Source organism: Oryctolagus cuniculus, chromosome 12, assembly GCF_051225735.1.
Source record: "Oryctolagus cuniculus isolate XC-2025 breed Fujian yellow rabbit chromosome 12, ASM5122573v1, whole genome shotgun sequence".
Taxonomy (NCBI): Eukaryota; Metazoa; Chordata; class Mammalia; order Lagomorpha; family Leporidae; genus Oryctolagus; species Oryctolagus cuniculus.
The window spans coordinates 34621481-34629024 of record NC_142878.1 but is presented as its reverse complement, the minus strand read 5'-3'; the positions used below and the strand labels follow the sequence as shown (position 1 = coordinate 34629024).

The 7544-nt window shown below is 40.2% G+C and overlaps 2 pseudogenes across 1 annotated transcript; one reads left to right on the top strand and one right to left on the bottom strand.

Annotated features, from left to right (window-relative positions):
- Positions 1 to 922: 922 nt before the first annotated feature.
- On the bottom strand, positions 923 to 1846 carry LOC100348260 (UDP-N-acetylglucosamine transporter pseudogene; annotated as a pseudogene).
- Positions 1847 to 5913: 4067 nt separating this feature from the next.
- On the top strand, positions 5914 to 7138 carry LOC100341037 (actin, cytoplasmic 2 pseudogene; annotated as a pseudogene). The gene has a single exon (XR_016217359.1). The product of XR_016217359.1 is annotated as an actin, cytoplasmic 2 pseudogene (transcript).
- The last annotated feature ends 406 nt before the right edge of the window (positions 7139 to 7544 follow it).

Genomic DNA, 7544 nt, shown 5'->3' with positions numbered 1-7544 from the left:
TTTAATCAGAGGTCTAAAACTTCTGAGCAGCTTTAGATTTAAAGTCATAGAGTCAGGTAAAATAATCTAATACAGCAATTGGATATCTTTCTAAGAAATGTCATTATGGTCTCCGTCTACTGACATGTGTACTACTATTCCTTTTGTTGCTTTATCAACAATTGTAGGTTAAAGAAAGTTTTTACAGAGCAATGAATAAGATATTCTTGTAAAAACTTTCTAATAGTATATAGTATATGCTTGATAATTCAAAATTCTCCAAATACAGATATTAGACAATAACTTTATGTTAAATTATTAAATGAATATTTAATACCTTTAAATTAAAACTTTAATAGCAATTAATACAAATGAATTGAATTTAAACCAATAGTAAGGATTCACCTGAATACAGGAAAGAAATGGAAGAAGGGGAAACTCCATTAACATAAAAGTCAATGGTTACTACAAGAGCAACCAGATTACTTTTAGCTGTCTCTAGGTACTAAATGGTCTAAAGATGTATATATGGAGAAACAGATACATTTCTAAGCTAAATATGAATTTGATTCTCTAACAAATCAGACCTAGAATGTGACTTAATCAATTCTTATGTAGTTCAACAAGTAACTTTAGTAATCCTTGTTTAGTAACATTTTGTATAAATATAAAAATCTCAGATATGTGAAATATTTTCTTCAAATCAGACTTCCATTTTTTCACAGCATTATAGGTAATTAGAATTTTCAAACTTTAAATATTCCATGTGATTTTATATATCTGTACAGAAACAATAAGATTAAAAAATTTAGTAAGATTAAATAGAGTTTGTAAAAATTGATTTAGGACATTTGTGTGCTCTTGCAAAGAGTGCATAGGACATTTCTGCAGCAATCAAAAAGGTAAAATCTTTCTAAACTCAGATTTCAAGTTTCCTCCCATATTTCTTTTCATTCTAATCCCCGAAATAACTTTCAAGTTTTGATTTCTAGATGTAATAGATTTTGTTACATATTCAGTACACACATTTTATCTTTAAACCTGTGTGTTCTCAAACCATTTTAAAAAATCTGATCAGATTTAGCATGATGATATCTTCAGAATCTGTAGAAGTCCTCCGTGCAAGATTAATGTTGAGATTTCTAGTGCACCATCTTGAAAAACCAGTTAAAGACAGTTTTTGGCTATGCTTTAGTGAGATTTCCTGCAGTCTTGGGATCATAACCATATAAGAAAGTAGCTGTTATTACAAGGATGGCTCCAAGGAAAAACACACTGGTTGGCACAAAATCTTGTAGCCAAAAATAGGATATCCGTGTTGATAATATTATAGACAAAGATGTTGCAAATCCTTTTAAAATATTATCTGCATACTTACTAACAGCAGCCACTAAGGCCTCCAAGTGCCTGAAGAGCAACAACTATCCAGTCAATTGGTTATATCCCTGAAAAAATCCATTCTTGGATACCAACTCTCCATCATAAATGTACACAGCCATTAATCCAAATATACTCCCAAAGAAACCAAGCTGAATGTTTCTTATCCATACTGATTGTTTCGTTTAAGATTTTCTCAAAATAAACACCAGCAAAGCCACTTGAAAAACATGCTGTGAGAACTGCCATGAGGCCTACAAACTGAGAGCCAGCTGGAAGTTCCTTAGAATCAAGTTCTTGAGAACCTGAGGGCCACTAATTTTTTACTAAGCATAGACACAGAAAACAATGCTGTTGTAAGAATTTTCAACTGATATGTGACCTGATAAGTAGCTGCATCTAGATTTGACAGAGCCACATAGAGTAAATATTTCTGAAGAGTATATATCCCTGATGGAATAGCAAGTTTAAGTGTTTCCATGGGTTTATTAAGAATCATGCCTTTTCTAATGAAAATTCAGCTATAAAATTATGCAAATTGGTTTGATGTTCAGAAAAAAACAACTGAATTTTAAAATATCTGTAGGTGTTAGTAATTTTTCTTGTTAGAATTTTTGAAAAAATTTAACATCTGTTTCCATCTGATTAACAATGCAATACTTGTTCAGTTTATATAATTTGGAATATGGGGAAAGCTGGAAAGAACTTTAAAATAAATATGTAAGTCCACAAACATAGGACCACTTCTAAGGTTGCTGAAATAAAATTGATCCTATTTGCATATATGTGAATATATAACAACACTGAGATCTTATTTTGTAAATAGTAATTTCCATTGCTTTGCTCAAATGTTTATTGTGTTGTCAGCACTTATTTGAAAGTAAAAGTATATAATTTCAGTAGCCACAATTTTCTCTTTTATAGAAGAATGTCAAATGTTTAAAACATTTTTGCTTTTTGCCTATTGAATTATTATCTTTTTTCTGACTTACAAATCATTGTAAAAAGGTTGCTGAGATATCATTGATTATGTAAAAATTTTCACCAAAAATTCACTGCTAAAATTGCAAATATCAATGTTTTGAAGCTTTATTGGTTTGAATATGAATTTAAAAATTTAAGGGACTAGGTCAGTGTATTCTCTCAAATTGATGTATAAGAATCATTTATAAGCCATAAGAACACTTGAAAATATAGTTTGTTTTGGCTTTATTGTGAGGCTTTTCCATAACTTGCAAGATCATTATTAAAATATTTATTATTCTATTTCTTCATATATAAATTACCTTCAAGTGTCCCTCTCATTGTCTTTCTGTCAAAATATTTATGAGTTTTTTTTTGAAAAAACATCAATGCTGATTTGTGATTGTTTTTACAGATATTTTATAATTGTGTCAATTTTCAGAGGAGGTAAATGAGGGAATAAACAGACATGGTTAAATATCACATAATAAAATCTGTCACTATCACTTCTCATTAATTGTTAATGTTTTATTTTATAATTTTTCACTGAAACAGCTAGATACATTTTCTATATTCTCAATTATAATTTATTAAACTCAAAATTGGCATTCCGCATTTGTTCTTGAACAAATCATTTTGTGTTTTGTTATTAACCATATTTTATTTTTAGAAATTATACTTTATACTTTATAAAATATGACTTATTAGTGTATTAAGATATCTCATTTTCTGTATTTACACATACATGTATATATACTCATATGCATTGATTTGTTTTATTGATTTCAGCATCTACTAACACAATTACATGAGCGCAGTCCATTTTTTGCATCAAGTTTATGAATGATTTTAATAACACTCTTTTATCAAAACATACATATATATGTATATATGTATCTGCTTCATTTATATGAAGTTGGTTAACAAACTTTCCACAGAATGTAGTTGCAATATAACCTACATGGACATTGTAGTACAGAAATTTGAATGGGGCAAAATCACAAAAAGTTTGCCTCTGCTCCACAACATCTGAGGCTTGGACAGAAAATACAAAGAATGACAATTCCCTGGGTTGTCTTTAGAACATGTGCTCCCCCAAGGACTCTCAAGTTTCCAGTTTGTATATCTTTCCAGGATAACAGGGAGGAGTCCCACAGTATATCTAAAGTCTTTTTTTTCCATTGAGTACTAAATGCAGAGTTTACTTTGTCTCCTAGAAATAAGCCTTCATTTTTTAACAATGCTTTGGCAAATAATTGTATATGTGACCCTTGGTAGAACATACTTGGATTTTAATGAAATACTGTTTGCTTATTTAATCATCAATGTTATATTGTTGAGAGTCTATATGGAAAAATTAATAGAAAAAGGATGGTTATAGATCTAATCATTCTTTCTTTTGATCACCTTAAAAGAGTTGAAATTCTCAGAATTCTTTGTGCTGGTATATATGCCAGAATTACTTTGAGTCACCTTTACACACACGATGGGGGCCAGCATTGTGGCTTAGTGCATAAAGCCTCCTGTGATGCCGACATCCCTTATGGGCAAAGGTTCCAGCCCTAGCTGCTCCACTTCTTATCCAGTACCTTGCTAATGTGCCTGAAAAGCAGTGGAAGTTGCCCCAAGAATTTGTGCCCCTGAAACTTGTGTGGGAGACCCAGAATAAGCTCCTGGCTCTTGGCTTCAGCACAGCCCAGCTCAAGCCATTGTCCATTTTGGGGAGTGAACCTGTGGATGAAAGATATCTCTCTATCTTTGTTTCTCTCTCTGTAAACTATGCCTTTCACATAAATGAATAAATCTTAAAAAAATAATTCCCATAATGTTGTTGTACCCCCGAGATTTGCATAATCAACTGCCCCTGGAGGATCCATAGATTTCACTAGGTCTTCAGTTGGCCATCACCATGCTTGACTGGGGTTTAGAGACTTGAGGATAGGCAAGCACATTTCTAGGAATTTGCTGTTCTTAGGGAAACTTGTTTTTTTTTTTTTTCTCTTTCTAAACCAAGAATGATATTTAATTAATTTGCATATCTTTTTAAGTGGAATAATTCTTTTTTTAACTTTTATTTAATGAATATAAATTTCCAAAATACAGCTTATGGGTTACAATGGCTTCCCCCCCATAACGTCCCTCCCACCTGCAACCCTCCCCTTTCCCACTCCCTCTCCCCTTCCATTCACATCAAGATTCATTTTCGATTCTCTTTTTCGACAGAAGATCAGTTTAGCATACATTAAGTAAAGATTTCAACAACACAGAAACATAAAGTGAAAAATACTGTTTGAGTACTAGTAATAGCATTAAATCTCAATGTACAGCACACTAAGGACAGAGATCCTACCTGAGGAGTAAGTGCACAGTGACTCCTGTTGTTGACTTAACAAATTGACACTCTTGTTTATGGCCTCAGTAATCACCCTAGGCTCCAGTCATGAGCTGCCAAGGCTATGGAAGCCCCCTGAGTTCACTGACTCTGATCATATTTAGACAAGGCCATGGTCAAAGTGGAAGTTCTCTCCTCCCTTCAGAGAAAGGTACCTCCTTCTTTGATGACCTGTTCTTTCCACTGGGATCTCACTCGCAAAGATGTTTCATTTAGTTTTTTTTCTTTTTTCCCCAGAGTGTCTTGGCTTTCCATGCCTGAAAAACTCTCATGGACTTTTCAGCCAGATCCACATGCCTTAAGGGCTGATTCTGAGGCCAGAGTGTTGTTTAGGACATCTGCCATTCTATGGGTCTGCTGTGTATCTCACGTCCCATGTTGGATCGTTCTCTCCCTTTTTTATTCTATCAGCTAGTATTTGCAGACACTATTCTTGTTTATGTGATCCCTTTGGTTCTTAGTCCTATCATTATGATCAGTTGTGAACAGAAATTGATCACTGGGACTAGTGAGATGGCATTGGTACATGCCACCTTGATGGGATTGAATTGGAATCCCCTGGTATGTTTCTAACTCTACCATTTGGGGCAAGTCAGCTTGAGCATGTCCCAAATTATACATCTCTTCCCTCTCTTATTCCCACTCTTATATTTAACAGTGATCAATTTTCAGTTAAGTTTCAGCACTTAAGAAGAATTGTGTATTGATTACACAGTATTCAACCAAAAGTATTAAGTAGAACAAACAAACAAAAAATTCTAAGAGGCATACCATATTAAGTTGCTCATCAACAGTCAGGGTGAGGGCTGATCAAGTCACCGTTTCTCATAGTGTTCATTTCACTTTAACAGGTTTCCTTTTTGGTGCTCAGTTAGTTGTCACCTATCAGGGAGAACAAGTGGCATTTGTCCCTTTGGGATTGGCTTATTTCACTCAGCATAATGTTTTCCAAATTCCTAACAGGGATCACTTTTCAGTTAAAATTTAAACACCTAAGAATAATTGTGTGTTAGTTACAGAGTTTAACCAATGGTACTAGAACAAAAAAATACTAAAATGCATAAAGTATTACATTGTACATCAACCGTCAGGACAAGAGCTAACTGGAATAATTCAATACTGGACAATTTGAAATCTCGTGCTGCTTTGATAAACTTTTTACATGAAAGGAATATTTGCTCATGTGAGAGGTCTGTTTAAGAAGAATGGGACACCTCACTCGCCGCCGCCGGCCCGCGCTGCGCGTTTCTTCGCCGCTCCGCCGCCTGCTCCGCCGCCGACCGCCATGGAAGAGGAGATCGCCGCGCTGGTCATCGACAACGGCTCCGGCATGTGCAAGGCTGGCTTTGCCAGGGACGACGCGCCCCGCGCCGTGTTCTCCTCCATCGTCGGGTGCCCCCGGCACCAGGGCGTGATGGTGGGCATGGGCCAGAAGGACTCGTACGTGGGCGGCGAGGCGCAGAGCAAGCGGGGCATCCTGACGCTCAAGTACCCGATCGAGCACGGCATCGTGACCAACTGGGACGACATGGAGAAGATCTGGCACCACACCTTCTACAACGAGCTGCGCGTGGCGCCCGAGGAGCACCCGGTGCTGCTGACCGAGGCCCCCCTGAACCCCAAGGCCAACCGCGAGAAGATGACGCAGATCATGTTCGAGACGTTCAACACGCCGGCCATGTACGTGGCCATCCAGGCAGTGCTGTCGCTGTACGCGTCGGGCCGCACCACGGGCATCGTGATGGACTCGGGCGACGGCGTCACGCACACGGTGCCCATCTACGAGGGCTACGCGCTGCCACACGCCATCCTGCGTCTGGACCTGGCCGGCCGCAACCTGACTGACTACCTCATGAAGATCCTCACGGAGCGCGGCTACAGCTTCACCACCACGGCCGAGCACGAGATCATGCGCGACATCAAGGAGAAGCTGTGCTACGTGGCGCTGGACTTCGAGCAGGAGATGGCCACGGCCGCGTCGTCCTCGTCGCTGGAGAAGAGCTACGAGCTGCCCGACGGCCAGGTCATCACCATCGGCAACAAGCGCTTCCGCTGCCCCGAGGCGCTCTTCCAGCCCTCCTTCCTGGGCATGGAGTCCTGCGGCATCCACGAGACCACCTTCAACTCGATCATGAAGTGCGACGTGGACATCCGCAAGGACCTGTACGCCAACACGGTGCTGTTGGGCGGCACCACCATGTACCCCGGCATCGCCGACCGCATGCAGAAGGAGATCACGGCGCTGGCGCCCAGCACCATGAAGATCAAGATCATCGCCCCCCCGGAGCGCAAGTACTGGTGTGGATCGGCGGCTCCATCCTGGCCTCGCTCTCCACGTTCCAGCAGATGTGGATCAGCAAGCAGGAGTACGGCGAGTCGGGCCCCTCCATCGTGCACCGCAAGTGCTTCTAGACGGACTGCGGGCCGCCCGCCTGCCGCCTGAGCTGACCGGAAGTTGTTTGCCCTGGCACATGTACACACCTCATGCTAGCCTTGCGATACTGGAATGGCCCCGCCGTCAGCACCGGGCGCAGGGCTGTCGCTGACCCCGGCCGTGCGCCCCCCCTCCATGTTCAGTGCCCGTGCGCATCTTTGGTTTCCAGCCCTAGGCCTGCGGCTGCGCGCCCGCGGGGTCGGCGGGGCGGGGCCGGGCCGGCGGGAGTGGCTGAAGCCGCTGTCACTTCCGCCGCCAGCGGGTGGGGTCCGCGCCGCGGGGACCCCGTTTCTTTTCCCAGCTGGTTTTCTGCCGGAGCGCCCTTGAGTTGGAAACGGTCTGCATTTACGCCTGTAAATTTATTCCTCCTTTAATTTATGTAAGGTTTTTGTACACAAC